This window comes from Dipodomys spectabilis, unplaced genomic scaffold, assembly GCF_019054845.1.
Source record: "Dipodomys spectabilis isolate Male_0828 unplaced genomic scaffold, ASM1905484v1 ptg000054l, whole genome shotgun sequence".
Taxonomy (NCBI): domain Eukaryota; kingdom Metazoa; phylum Chordata; class Mammalia; order Rodentia; family Heteromyidae; genus Dipodomys; species Dipodomys spectabilis.
In genome coordinates, this window is record NW_024870731.1 from 14,478,201 (window position 1) to 14,493,352 (window position 15,152).

A 15,152-nucleotide genomic window follows, 5' to 3' on the forward strand; every position below is an offset into this window, starting at 1 on the left:
TGCTTATAGCAATTGGATCTTGTAAAGGTAGGGTCTTGGAAACAAGCATGTAAACTAAAATTTCCATGATTTAAAAAATCTTCATAAAAACAGAACTGCTTAGTGCTTAAAATAAGTCAAGGAGAGATCCTGAGAGAAATCTCAGAGGAACTCGACCTTGATTTATGTAACATTTTATGAAAGCTGGAAGGAAGATATCATTTCTGTGCTTATTATTTTAGTTAAAAAATGCATATTGTGAGCACAGATTTATGCAAAAAAAGTCTATGAGAAAAGGCTGTAAAATGGGAATTCTGTGGAGTTTGGTAGATGTATAGTTGGGCTTTGCATGAAATACTGTGGGCACTAAGCTTTCAAACATAATTGAAAGCTAAAAATGACAATGTAGTAGATGTGTGCACTAAGCTGTGGACAAATTCTTACATGTTTTTATCTATCTATCTATCTATCTATCTATCTATCTATCTATCTATCTATCTATCTATCTACTAGCTAGCTATTATCTTAGTTTTCAAGAAGTTCTCCAGGCATCTATACAAAAGAGCAACAAGACGGTCCGAATGGGGATGAAAGTCTGACCTGGAATGTGAGTATTGGCTCACACCTGTAATCCTAGTTACTCAGGAGGCTAAGATCTGAGAATCATGGTTCAAAGCCAGTGTGGGCAGGAAAGTCTGTGAGACTCTTATCTCCAATTAATCACTAGAAAACCAGAAGTGATGTTTTTGCTCAAGCATTAGAGCACTCGCCTTGAGCTGAAGAGCTGAGAGATTGTGCCAAAGCCCAGAGTTCAAGCCCCACAACTGCCTATATATATATATATATATATATATATATATATATATATATATATATATATATATGGAACCTGTGTGTGAAAAACTGGAACCTAAGCTACATGTTCCCTGGGCTGCTGAAGGATCAACAACTTCTATGAATCAGAAAAAAATACTTTCTGGGAAGTGCAAATGGAAAGATATCAATTTATTCCACAGTTCTGAATAGAAAAATAGCTCTGAATAAAAATACTTGTCTATAGAATCTGTAAACGTGATTAATTCCTAAGCTGGCCTTGAGTCTCTATGCTGTTTATACAGTCTGGAAAATTTAGGGATAATACACTTCTAGGCTGATGGCTCCCCTAGTGGCCAGTGGAAACAAACAAGTATTCTTTAGAAGAAAGCTTCCAATTCAGATGTCAGGAGTTAACTTCTGGCAAATGAAGACTGCACTATATACTCGTTTAATATATATGTATATATATGTATATATATATATACATGTGTGAATTTATATTTAAAATTAACACATAAGGAAGTCATATACATAACAGTAAAAGTAAAAAATGATTAGAAAAATAATCTTTATTGTCATAGCTTAATACATAAATATGTATACATATATATGTATACATACTTGTGTCTATATATTCTAGGATATGTGTATATTATGTTTTACATATACATATTGTATATCTTTCACATATAAAATTACATGTCATATGGATCTGATACATTGTTTGTCTTTTTCCATTATATTATACATCATAAATATTAACATCTACTAATTCTGTAACTAATAATAGTCTCACATATGCAGTAATCACACTTCTGACAAACCATGAAGGAAGCTTGTGAGTTGATGTACATAGGTTTATGTATTTATAAGAAGGAGGGTCTATAAGAAGGATTTGGTGGTCTATTTTAAATTTTAAATTTTATTCATTGTAATTTTTAGGAATAAACTTATTCTGGGGTTATTTTTACTTTATAAAAACACAATCTCTTATGCATAGAATATGATGAGGAACCTAGAGCAATATCATCCTCAAGTTTAAGAACCATGCCTGAGACTGATTTTTGTTGAAAAAGGCAACTCATAGAATTATAGAATGATTTCAAGAAGACATACATTATAATTAATTTTCAGACAAGATCAGGCACATTCAGGGTGATATGGACATAGACAATATAATTCATTTTCTAGTAAAGAAAGCTGTATACCTCCAAGTAGGCAGGACTTCAATGATAATTGATTTTTCTATGTCCCATTGAATCTTCCTCTGAATTTAGATCTGACAACAATCTGTTTACCTGTCTGTCTGTCTTTTTTTTTTTTGGCGGATGTGGGGCTTGAACTCTGGGCCTGGGCGCTGTCCCTCACCTCTTCAGCTCAAGGCTAGCGCTCTACCACTTGAGCCACAGTGCCACTTCCGCCTTTTCCTATTTATGTGGTGCTGAGGAATCAAACCCAGGGCCTCAGGCATGCAAGGCAAGCGCTCTACCACTGAGCCTCCTTCCCAGCCCCTGTCTGTTTTCTATAATCAATCTCTTATGTCTTCTATCTATTATCATCTACATTTTATATATCAACCATCTCTCTGTCATTCTTCCTACCCATCTATGAGTATACCCATCTGATCTTGGGTAGCAGAGATTAGGTTTTCAGGGGTTACTTTCAAAATACCTTTTATGAAAGTGAAGATATCTATCATTTATCTATATCACCCTATATACCAGTCATCTGTTATTCTATCTACCTAACACCTATCATTGAATATAATCATCAATGTATCATTCTTCCTCTATTTTTATGTCTATCATCTCTGTCTTTCATTCTACTTGTTCTACTCTATCATCTATCATTACTATGTATGTATGTTCCTATGTAGGTGCGTACATATGTATGTATCTTTTATCTGTCTGTCTATCTTGCTATCTCTCTCTCTCTCTTGTTAGCACAATTTCTAAATAACTACGTACGTGAGAGCAGAGTTGTCCTAAATGTTCACATATTGCATTACTGATATCCCTGGAGTCACGTCTTCATGGTCCTTCAAGTCTCTTTCAGTACATACTCTGTGCACCTTCAGCAAGCTCAGAACAACAACAAGTAAAATTAAGTACCAGAATGGATATCACCTGGTGTGATTTATTTTCTATTTTCTTTCTTTGAGTTGACAGATTTTGCCTCAGCATTTCATTTGGTTTGGTTCTTCTTCCATTTTTAATAAGTTTTTTATTGTAAAAATACTGTACAGAGAGGCTACAGTTACATGAGTAAGGTAATGAGTACATTTCCTATCAAGCATTGTTGCCTCCTCCATCTTTTTCCCCTACCATCCCTTCCATCCTACCTCCACAACTACACCCCCCCTCCGAACTAAATTGTAAAGTTTGTTTTTTGACATGATATCTTGTATATCTCATTGTTGTAGTGGGTCCACCTGTATCCCTATTTAAACAATTTGTTTGAACAGGGGTTATATCATGGGGGAGGGACATACAAAGCAACAAAAAAAATCACATGGTACCTTATTAATACGTTAGAAACAATAGCCAGAAAGAAAAAAACCACTTGTGTCCCTATCTTTGGATTCATTTCACTTAACGTCATAATTTCTGGTCATATGTATATAGCTTTTGACCTTGCTGATCGCAGACGGCCCAAGAGCCAATTGTCTGGCATGAGTAGAACCCTGACATCCTTCTTTCATTTTTAACAGCAGCCACATACTGGTCTCATAGCTTTAAGGATTTTTCTACAGCACCCTTAAATCTCATTTGTGATTTTTAATAGAATGTAATTGACCATTGGTCTACTGTGACAGTCCATCCTACATGTCCTTGGCTTCTGAGATTTTACTGCAACTGTGTGTATCAATCTAATAAGGCATTACCACCAATGGAGTTAAATTTAATAAAAAGAGTTTTATTTTGGATCATGATTCTTGTCTAACATTCAGGACCCATATCTGGTAATGGCTTTTTTTTCTGGCAGAGATGTAAGGCTCTGTAGGATGCATCACAATCAAGAAAGGAAGAGAACTTGTGTGTCTTAGCACAGGTGGCAGGGGCAGTGGCAAAATTTCTCTCTGCTTGCTGTAAAGGTAATCTTGTTCAAGTACTGTTAGAATTCACTTTAAAACAAAACATATTTCATTAATAATATTGCAAGCAATTCTGATCATGTTCTTAGGGAAATGGGGAGCAAGTCATACTTGGGGCCCAGAATCTACCCAGTAGGAACTGAGGCATTATACACTCTGAAACAGTACAATTCCAAGGGATTTTTTTTTTCTTCTCAGTATCACTAGTATTGTTTAGTGACTGTGTTTCTGATTAGACAGCTACATTATTGAAATGATTCAAGTTCTTCATTTCTTCATGTGTAAGATGAATGACTAGAGGAGTGTCTTCCAGTCTTCACTTCCTGAATTTCTAGAGATTTTACACATTTCAAAGCCTTGTGGAAATTGCCTTTTGTTTCCAGACAAAGTTGCCCAAATAAGCCGGGTCCTGGCAACTCATGCCTATGATTCTAGCTAACTCAGAAGGCTAAAACTAAAGATTGCAGTATGAAGCCAGCTTGAGCAGGAAAGCCCTTGAGACTATTTTCAATTAATTACAAGTAAGTAAAGTGGTGGCTCAAGTGGTAGAATGCTAGCCTTGAACACAAAAGCAGGAACATTGCCTATACCTTGAGTTCAAGTCCCAGGACTGGCATACTCCCCAAAAAAGATGTACAACTAGCTAATCATCTTTCCTTTGCTGTTAGCTTGATTTAGACTTATTAAGCAATTGTGATTTTTTTAATTGGGTGGACATTCTTTTTTATTTATTTATTGTTCCAGTCCTGGGGTTTGAAACTCAGGGCCTGTGTGATGGCCCTGAGCTTTTTAAAAAATTTTTAAAAAGTTTTTTTAATTACCAAGGTGATGTACAGAGGGGTTTCAGCAACATAAGTAAGGTAATGAGTACTTTTCTTGTCAACCTGATTCCCCTTTCCCTCAATTTTCTCCTACTTTCCCTCCTCCCAAACCCCCCAAGTGTACAGGTTGTTTCCAACACATTGTCTTGTGTGTATTGGTTCCCCCCTTGTCCTTTATCTCACCATTTTATTGTTCCCCTTCTCTTCCCTAATTCCAGTAAGCATATATATACCAGGGTACCTCAATCAAATATAGGAACAGCAGAGGATATACCACAGGGGGAAGAACATACAAAAGAAACAAAAAATCATGTAGTACATTAAAAACAGTGTGCTGGTCAGAAGACAACTGTTGAGCTAAAGTCTTTGACAATAACAGGGAATTGTAAGACAATCCTTATCTATTGATCCTGTCTCCCACCTGGATGGTGCCACACCTTTTTCACCTCTTTGCCAATTTGAAAATGGTCCATACTTGGTTCACTAAGTTTTTTTCTATACCAAGGAGGTTTCATGATGTGCTAATATATACTAACCTCTCAGACAGGGTAGGTAGTTCTTCACTGTCACCCTTCCTTTCTCTCTTCTCTCTTTCCTTTCTCTCTCTCCCCCACTCTTTCGTTTTCCCCCCTATGTTCCTTGCTGTTCCTCTTTTCCCCTTCCAGTTTATCTTTCCCTTTGCCTGTCCATTTCCATTTCTATTCTCTCCTCTTCCTCTTCCTCCCCCCATTGCTCTTTCATTCTCTTCTGTCTACTATTGAGGATTGAACTCAGGCCTCACACTTGCTAGGTACCACTGAACCACTTCATGGATTTTTTAAAAAAATTTTACTTTTAATCTTTCCTCCCTCTGTTAATGGAATTCTCCCTCCCTCATTACTTTTGAACATGTTTCCTCTCTCCTAAACACTTTGTTGAATTGGTTATTTTTCAGAGTGTCTCACTTTATACCTGACCTGGACTGTGGTCCTCCTACTTGTGTTTCTTTTGGTCAGATGACAAGCAAATACCACTGTGCCCAGCCACTGTGCTTTCCGCATCACTTGGGAAAACAGGCATGTGCCACCATACCCAGCCATTGTTGAGATAGAGTCCGAAGTACTTTTATGTCCATACTGGCCTTGTACTTCAATCTTTGACTCCCAAGTAGCAAGTATTATAGGCTTGAGCCATCAAGCCTGGCTTCTTGGGCCCATTCTCAGCTTCAAATTCCAGAATTTTAATGCCTATCTGCACCTCTAATTCTGTGTATTGCCAGTACCTTCAACCTTTAGCTTTTTGTCCATATTTCTAGACACTCAAGGTTCTCTGATTCCATCTGCACTTGGCGATGTCTTCTGAAGGAACTGAGCTCTGTGCCTCAAAATACAAAGACTGGGATCCTCAAATGTTCAGAGATCTCTGCCAGCAAGGAGGCTAACAATTCCATTAAAGTAGTACTTCATGGAACTTGGAGGAAAGGAACTGGACCTACAGGGGATCCCATGTTTTTCCAACTCCCTGACTCCACAAAAGCAAGCACAAACTAGGAGCCAGCTTTCTCTTTAGGGGTCCAAAATACAAAAAGATTTTTAAATGTTTTTTTCTGTTTCAATGCCAAGAAGTGTTTCTATTTTTGTTACAAACTAAGACATCTACATAGCCATGTGTACATTCTTGTCCTGAAGCTAATGTTCAAACCTCATCAGCTCTCGCCTAAAGGACACGTTTTCTTATTTGAAAACTTTCTCTTTAAAACCTGCATTAGTTTAAAAGGAGGAGAAAATAATTCCATCATTTTATTATCACTATGCCTTGTACAGAACAGATACATAACAAATAGAAATTGACAGGATATATTTGCTTATGCCATTTACAAATATTTCTTTCCTCTTGTCTATCCACTGGTTTGATTACAGAACTGTTGCATTTTCTGGTCTTGGGGAATGAATATTTTTAAGCTCTGAAAGGTATATTAATAAAATAATAATAGCAATAATAATAATAAATGAAGACAGAATGGGAGCACACGAAAAATTCTAGGATATTGGGTAGAGAGGGCTTATGCTTGTAAGTCTACCTATTCCAAAGACCAAGATCCAGAAAAAAATAGTTCAAGGAAAAAAGTCCAAAGAATTCTAACTCAAATTAACCAGAAAAATGCTGGAAAGGAGGCATGGACCAAGCCTAAGGAGCATGAGACCCCTTGAACCCTGTGTTTGAAAACGTACTCATGCCGACAAAATAGAGATATAATTCCCAAAACATCCAAAAACCTGTGGATATTCATAGGTCTAGGAAAGAAATTCCCTTGAAATTCCCAAATTTGGTTTTGAGAAGATTCAAGTTTCCTCATAGTTTTGGTGAATGTGCCTTTATATTCACTCTGTAGTTCTGATTCTTAGGTTATTTCTGTTCTTCCAAACTGCTTTTTTCTTTTTTTGATTGACATTCAAACCTATGGTTGATGATCTTGTAGCAGATCCAATGTTTGTGTGATAGAATCCCCAAAGGAAGAGATGGACAAATCATTTAATTTTACCATTTATTAACAAGAGCTGAGGTTTTATGTAGTGAACTGGGGTAGTGACAAACTGAAAAAACAGGTTAACACCTGTAAGGAAGTATCTTGTCATCTTGCAAGTTGTAGGGCTTCAGAAAATGGGCCAGGCTCTTGGCTGAATCAAAATAGTCAGAAAGCAAGGGAGGATGAGTGTTGATTCACAACAGCAATCATGTTGTGTATAGAGGAGGATTTGGGGATTAAGAGAAATTAATAGAACCTCTGAGTCTTGTTAGAAAGTTGGACCTGTGTCCTGAGGTCTGTTAGAGCGTTTGATCTTCTAGGTTTCAAATTTCTGCTTTCGGCAGTTGTTGGGTGCCTCAGATTTGGACCGTGAACGTTTGGTGGATGTTTTTAATCCCAAGTGTCCTGTATTTGATGGCTCACCATTTCCCATGGTGGCTGATATTGCAGGAGTGGCTTGGTTCAGGGATGAATTAGGGTCACAAGAGACTATTCGTCTGGAGATTTTCTTTCCAGTTTTCCGTATGGAAGTGTTGACAACACCTTGTGAGTTGCTACAAGAGTTGTTCTGGGGAGTAACAGCAGGATTCACTGCGGGAACAGGCACTGTCATGGACAAATGTCCTGATTGCATGTTGGTGTTAAGAGGAGGAGGTTGCATTGTAGACACAGTTAGACCAACAGCTGGTGTTGGTGGGGGTACTGGATGGCTCAGGGAGAAAGTGTTAGATTGTCCATTGAAGATCCCTAATGCAGGGTGAGGAAGGGCTCCTGAACTGGACTGATAGCCAGCATTGGGGCTTGGTCCCTGCATGGGCTGGGTCTGTAAATATTGCTTGTTGGGGTCTTGTGTGCTGGAAATAGTGCCACTCTGTGGCATGTGGCCAGCAGCAGGATGGGCCTGGTTTACTGCAGAGTGGTTGTTTGTCAAAACCGGAGGAGACGGAAAGATTGATGCCAGGGAAGGAGGTGTTGTATCCATCATATTGTCATTGTCCATGGATAGTTGTGTTGGTGGAGAAGCACCATTTCCAGGAATGGGTCCAATGGGTGGGCCCATGTTGGGAAGAATTGAAGGAGCAGCATATGGGGGGATAGAAACACTGTGCTTCTGCTGCTGCTGGATCACATTGGTATAGGGTACCATGTGTGGGTTTATTGCAGACGAAGGTGCTGCCATGGTCATATGTCCTGATTGCATGATGGTGTAATTCGATGGCTGCAAGGGAGCAGCAGTCAGGCCAACACCTGGTGTTGGCGGGGCTGTTGGATAGCTCAGAGAGAAATTGTTAGATTGTCCCTTGAGCGCCCCAGATGTGGGATGAAGAAGGGCTCTTCTTGTAGACAGGTGACCAGTACTGGGGCTAGGTCTCTGCATGGACGGGGACTGTAAAAGCTGATTGAATGGACCTTGCATGTTTGAAATATTGCCACTGTGTGGCATGTAGTGAGAAGCAGAGGGGGCTCCGTTCAATACAGAGTAGCTGCTTGGAAGATATGAAAAGTATGACACCCCTGAAGGTGGCTTTTTATCCATCATATTACCAGCATTCATGGATCGTTTTCTTGGTTGGGAGGCATTGCTTCCACGAATGGAAACGATTGCTTGGCCTGTGTTTGGATGCACTGAAGCAGTAGTGCATACGGGCATAGAGGCACTGTGTTGCTGTTGCACAACAGGTATCGTGTTGGTCCAAAGATTACTTTGTGGAACTGAAGGTTTGGAAGTATAGGGTACCATGTGTGTGTTTATTGCAGACAAAGGAGCTGTCATGCCTATATTTCCTGATTGCATGATGGTGTAATTAGCTGGCTGGGTTGGAGTAGCAGTCAGGCTAACAGTTGGTATTGGTAGGGCGGCTGGATGGCTCAGGGAAAAATTGTTACCAGAATGTCCATTAAAAACCCCTAATATGGGGTGAGAAAGGGCTCCTGTACTGGACTGATGGCCAGTATTGGGGCCTTGTCCCTGCATGGGCTGGGACTGTGCAAACGGATTGATTGAGTTTTGATTGCTAGAAATAGTGCCCCTCTGTAGTCCATGGTGAGGAACAGGAGGGGCCTGGTTCAATGTAAAATGGTCATTTTTTAAGATCAGAGGAGATGGCAAGATAGATGCCTCTGAAGGAGGCGTTGTATCCATTGAATTATCATTGTCTGTTGATGGGGAAGCACCACTTCCAGGAACAGGAGCAATTCCTTGGCCCATGTTGGGAAGGACAGAAGGAACAGCATATGTGGGGACAGAGGCACTGTGCTGATGTTGCATCACAGGGATGACATTGGTGGTCCCAGAATGATTTTGAGGGACCAAGGCTTGGGAAAAATTGGGCATCCTGGGTGGATTCACTGCAGGCAAAGGCATTGTCATGGCCATATGTCCTGTCTGCATGATGGTGGCACTGGGTGACTGCATTGGAGGAGCAGTTAGGCCAACAGTTGGTGTTGGCAGAGGTGCTGGATGTCTCAGAGACAAATTGTTGTCAGGTTGTCCATTGTAGACCCCTAATGTGGGGTGAGAAAGGGCTCCTGTATTGGATGGATGGCCAGTCCTGGAGCTTGGTCCCTGCATGGGCTGGGACTTTAAGTTGTTGGGAACTTGTATGCCCCTGGAACAGACGACCAGGGACTTGGGGAACTGGATTGGCATGGTGTGTAGGGGGACAGTGGGGGCTGGACCCATCAACTGTCCCTGGGGCACATTGCAGCTGACCTGGGGTACAGGTGCACTGCTCGGTACTTGGCTATTCAGAATTTGTCCCTGGTTCAAGCCACAGGGCACGGGTGGACAAGGATGGGGGTAGGGTGCAAGGGAGTTGGTGGGGACTGGACCTATGGTGACATGGCCCTGAGGCGGACTGCAGAGCGCCTGGGGTACTGGTGGGCTGGTGGGCACTGGCCCATTCGGCAAGTGTCCTGGTTGCAGGCCACAGGGGGCCTGAGGTATTGGTTGTGGGGGAGGTATAGGTGGGCCGCTGGGTACGGGCCCATTCAGAAAGTTTACTTGTTGCAGGCTATTGGGAGCCTGCGGCAATGCACAGGAGTCAGTGGAGTTGAGGACTGGAGGAGTTGAGAAAATAACAGCCGCGGAAGGCGGTGTGGTATCCATGTGATCAACGTCATCATCGGTGGCTGGTTGCAGGGTCACATTACTACAGCTGCTGGGGGCAGCTGCAGCCAAGTCAGTGGTGGTAGTGTTAGTGGTCAGTGGGACTACAGGAAGGGTGGGGAAGGGAAGAGGACGGGAATCAGGAGAAGTAGCAGTGTTAGATTCCTTTGTGCAGGAGAGAGTGGAATGATCAGGAAGAGGAAGTTTGGAGGAGAGAGAAGTAGTAGGGGTTGCAGTTGTCATTAAAGGAGCATGGTCCTCATTGTTATCCTTTAGAATCCCCAATTGAGAAGCAGGGGTACTGGAAGGAAGCGAGTCTGCAGGAGGAGCCAAAGAGGAACTAGGGATTTTAGGTGCCAGACCGTCGTTAGAGTTAGATGAGGATGCTGGCACAATGTTGGCCCCAGCAGCCTGCTCTTCCACATTAGTGGTATTGGGAAGAGCTGGGATGTTTAAAGTGCAGGCAGGCAGGGTCACGAAGACATAAGTCTCTACAACAGGTGGAGGAACAGAAGAGGCAGTGTTGATGTCACTGCCATCTGTCACTTCTGATCTCCCTGAGCATTTTGTCTTACGAGTAGACTGAGTGATGTCACAATCATCCATATCTTTCTCCATGTCCATGCATGGAAGTTTAGGAGGTAGGGGAAGCTCACCACGACCCCACTGTACGGGCACTGGCACAATCTCTGGCAAAGGCAGAGCTGATGGCAATGCTGCTTTCCTTTTGGATGCTCTGCGAGCTGCCAGATTTGGGGTAGCAGGGCTTGCTGGTGGTCTAGCTGTGGGTGTTTCACCTGCCACATCCTTCACTGACTGCGGGGAGTCTGGTGGTGGATGAGCCTTGGGCTTTTCATTGTCCACCATCTTCGTGGACATCTGGGAGTCTGCTGGTGGACAAGCTTTGGGCTTTTCACCCACCACCCCCTTTGCTGACTTCTGGGAATCTGATGATGGATAAGATTTGGGCTTTTCACTGTCCACCAACTTTTTTGACTCCTGGGAGTCTGGTGGTGGACTTGCTGTGGGGTTTTTGCCCTCCACCACCTTACCTGACTCCTGGTAGCCTGGTGGTGGACTAGCTTTGGGCTTTTCACCCACAATCCCCTTCTTTGACTCCTGGGAGTCTGGTGGCTTTTCACTGCCCACCATCTTCACTGACTCCTGGGAGTCTGGTGGTGAACAAGCCTTGGGCTTTACACTGTTCACCCTCTTCATGGACTTCTGGGAGTCTGATGGTAGACTATCTTTGGGGTTTTTACTCACTACCCCCTTTGCTGACTCCTGGGAGTCTGGAGGATGAGTTTTGGGCTTTTCACCCACTACCTCCTTTGCTGACTCCTGGGAGGAGTCTGGTGGTGGACGAGCTTTGGGCTTTTCATTGCCTACCCCCTTCACTGACTCCTGGGAGTTTGGTGGTGGTCTTGAGGTGGGCTTTTTGCCCTCCACCACCTTACCTGACTCCTGGGAGTGTGAGCCGTTCGGGGGCTGGTTTTCACCCAGATTGTCCGCGGTGGTGTTTTGCAAGCTGGGAATGTCACGACCATGAGATTGGGTACCTAGAGGAGACACAAGCACCTTTTCGTTCCTTTCCACACTGGGAAGAGTTCCCTGCTGGGGAGTAAGGCAGCATCCATTGAGAGTAAGTCTCTCCTGACGGTCACAGGACGGCATGGTGCCGTTGCTCCGTTGCTAGGTCGTCCCCTCCCACTGGCCTGTCCCTGATGGTCTCCCTGAAGTTTGAACTCACCCTCTTGGCCTTCGAACTCCTCGCTGTTGGAGTCGGGAAGAGGGACGTCCCACGGCATCCTGGGCACCACAAGATGATTGCGCGGTCTGGGTGTTGCAATTCGGGCTGTGGACTCGAGCTGACCCGAAGGGGTGCTTGGGCTGCTGGGGGTTTCCAACCCCGAGTCTCCAGCTGGCAGCAGATGCGCAGGTCTTTTTGGCGATTGCTCTGGAGACGCGGGAGAGCCCTGCCCCGGGGTGGTGTCCGAGGCCTCCGGCTCAGGGCACCTCCTCTTGGGGGCCCTGCGGGGATCGGCTGCGGGGGGCGCCAGCCTGGGACCCGGCCTGACCTTCCTACAGACGGGGCAGCGTGCAGGCTCGGGTCCTGCGCTGCGACCCCACCTCGGGAAGGTGAGGCCGCGCAGGTCATCATACAATTTACTGAGAACGTTTGCCATAACGGGAAATGTGTGCGAATTATCAGCTAGGAGAGGGAGAAGTGGCAGCAGCTATCTCTCCCTCCTTCTCCTCTGGGAGCTGAGGCCACTCTGCCCAGCTTGATTTATACTTGGCCTCTGTGACGTCACCTGCATATGCCACAGAGGAAGTACGCAGGCGCGCTGAGGGCACTGAGAGGTAGGTTCAAGACAAAACACCCCTTATGCGTTCAGAGGAGTAGCAGGCCCAAGGCTATTGGCTGGATTTCAAGCTCTGACGTCTTCCCTTGCTGCCCCTTGTCCAGCAGCTCAGGTTGAGTTGGTTGCCCCAGCTCTAAGGATGCCCTGATGGTACCTTGATTCTCTGTGGTTTCTGGTTCTGACCAGAGGACCAGTGCCATAAGCTCCCTGGGTGCCACAACCCCCGCAACATCTCTTCCTGCCAGGCAAGTTCTGAGGCAGGTTCTGTTTGCTTCCTTTTATTCATGTGGTAAGGCAACACATCCTTCTTCTGGTCACACAGATGCGAGTGGCCCAGCCAGGGTCTGGAACCAGGATGAATGCACTCATTTGCCTTCTTGGAATGCAAGCATCTGGATTACCACCTCCATTTCCATGGTCCATCCAGGCCCCTCATCCCCTTTTCTTATCTATAGTGAGCACAAGCACTGTCTGGGGGAGTCACCTCCTAAGTTACCAAAGGCCCATATTGGCTTGACATCCAGAGCCCTGAAGAGGGTCAGAGACCAACTGTTAGTGCTTCTTCATCCTTCCTCTCTCTGTCTCTTTCTCTCTGTCTCTCTCTCTCTTTCCCTCTCTCTCTCCTCTCTCTCTCTCCCTCCATTCCTCTCTCTCTCTCTCTCTCATACTTAAACCTGGCGGAAAATGTATTTTTTGGTTTATTTGGACAAATTTGTCTATGTGAAGTTTAAAATGTATTTGATAGGGAAAATATAAAGGAGAGTGTAATAATACTCAATAGGAAATGGACTCATTACCTTGCTCATGTCACTGTAACTCCTTTGTACAGTATCTACAATAAAATATACTTTTAAAAAGAACATGAAGGATTAAAAATTATTTGGGTGGGTGCTGAGGAAATACAGTGGCATATTATTCAATACAAAAATAATGGAGCCAGAGTACTGATCGTGGAATGTCTCCAAATCATTGATTGGCTGGCAGAGTGGAACTATGTATTAAGGTAAGATCTACATAATTTGTTCATTATGAGGTCACCAGCTGAGTATCCTTCAAGAACATTAGTGTCAATTTACTGTAAGTTTAGATTTCTATATGCCCAAGAGAAGAGTCATTTTGGGGGTGAGGAGAAGGGAAATGCACAAGGACAAGTGTAGGCAGCTCTTTTCTGTCTCTGTTCCTGTCTCATCTTTTTCCCTTCCATCATCTTTTCTTCTTTCTTTCTCTTCTCGCCTTCCTTCCTTCCTTCCTTCCTTCCTTCCTTCCTTTCTTCCTCCTCCTTCCTTCCTTCCTTCCTTCCTTCCTTTCCTTCCTTCCTTCCTTCTTTCCTTCCTTCCTTCCTTCCTTCCTTCCTTCCTTCCTTCCTTTCTTTCCTTTCTTTTCTTTCTTTCTTTCTTTCTTCCTGCCTTCCTGTCTTCCTGTCTTCCTTCTTTCCTTCTTCCGTCTTTTCTCTTTCTCTTTTTTCTCTCTCTCCCTTTCTTTCCTGTCCATTTCCCATTTCCCATCCTGATTGTGTCATGAGTGCTTTGTTCTGATGACTGTATCAAAGCCTAATAACTTCTCTAGGCCCCACCTCTAAACCCTGCAGTCAAGTTGAATTTATGCCCTATTAATACCTCACATTGAAGTTTAAAATTTAACAGAAGAAATCCTTCAAAGATTGACTCATGCCATGTTAGAACAGTTGTATAAATTTATAGTGTGGCAGGTGAGGAGGAGGATTTTTAAGCCTGATTTCCCTCTGTAGTCTTCAGAGCATTGCTTTCTATTTATTTTTGCCATCTGAACTAGGTATGTGTTAAAATTATGTCAATGGGTCAAAGGGAGAACAAATGTAGCAAATGATACCCACTAGATACTGTGTTGAAAACGAGCTGTGTAACTTGTGGGAAAGGGGAGTGGGGAGGGAAAACCGGAAGGAAACAAGGGAATAGGTGACACTTCTGACTGAAATGTCATTACCTAACTTACTCAACTGTAACCCTCTGTGCCTCACCTTTAAATCAAAAACAAAACAAACTATGTAGAACAAGAAAAGAAAAATTATTAAGAGAAGACAAAAGTAGAGAAGGAGAAATAATGGAAATGAAGAGAAGTGCTTATTGGCATACAGTGCATTTGATTTTGCTTGATCACATAATGGACTCAGTTAACTCATTTCTTATCACTCTAGGTGTCTCCGAGATGCTTCAGGATTTTAAAGGTAGGCTGGATTGTTTAAAACATTTGGGTCGAGAGCCAAGTGTCATGGTGCAGGCCTGTCATCCTAGTGCTAAGAGTGCTGAAGCAGGAGGAATGTGAATTTGAGGCAAGTCTGGGCTAAAGAACAAGTCCAGATTCAGCCATATAACAAGATTATATCTTTTTAAAAAATGGAAACAGGATATGAAGAGGATGGGAGAGAAGGGAGAGGAGAGAGAGAGGAGAGAAAGGATAAAGGAAGAGAAGGAAATGAAAAAAG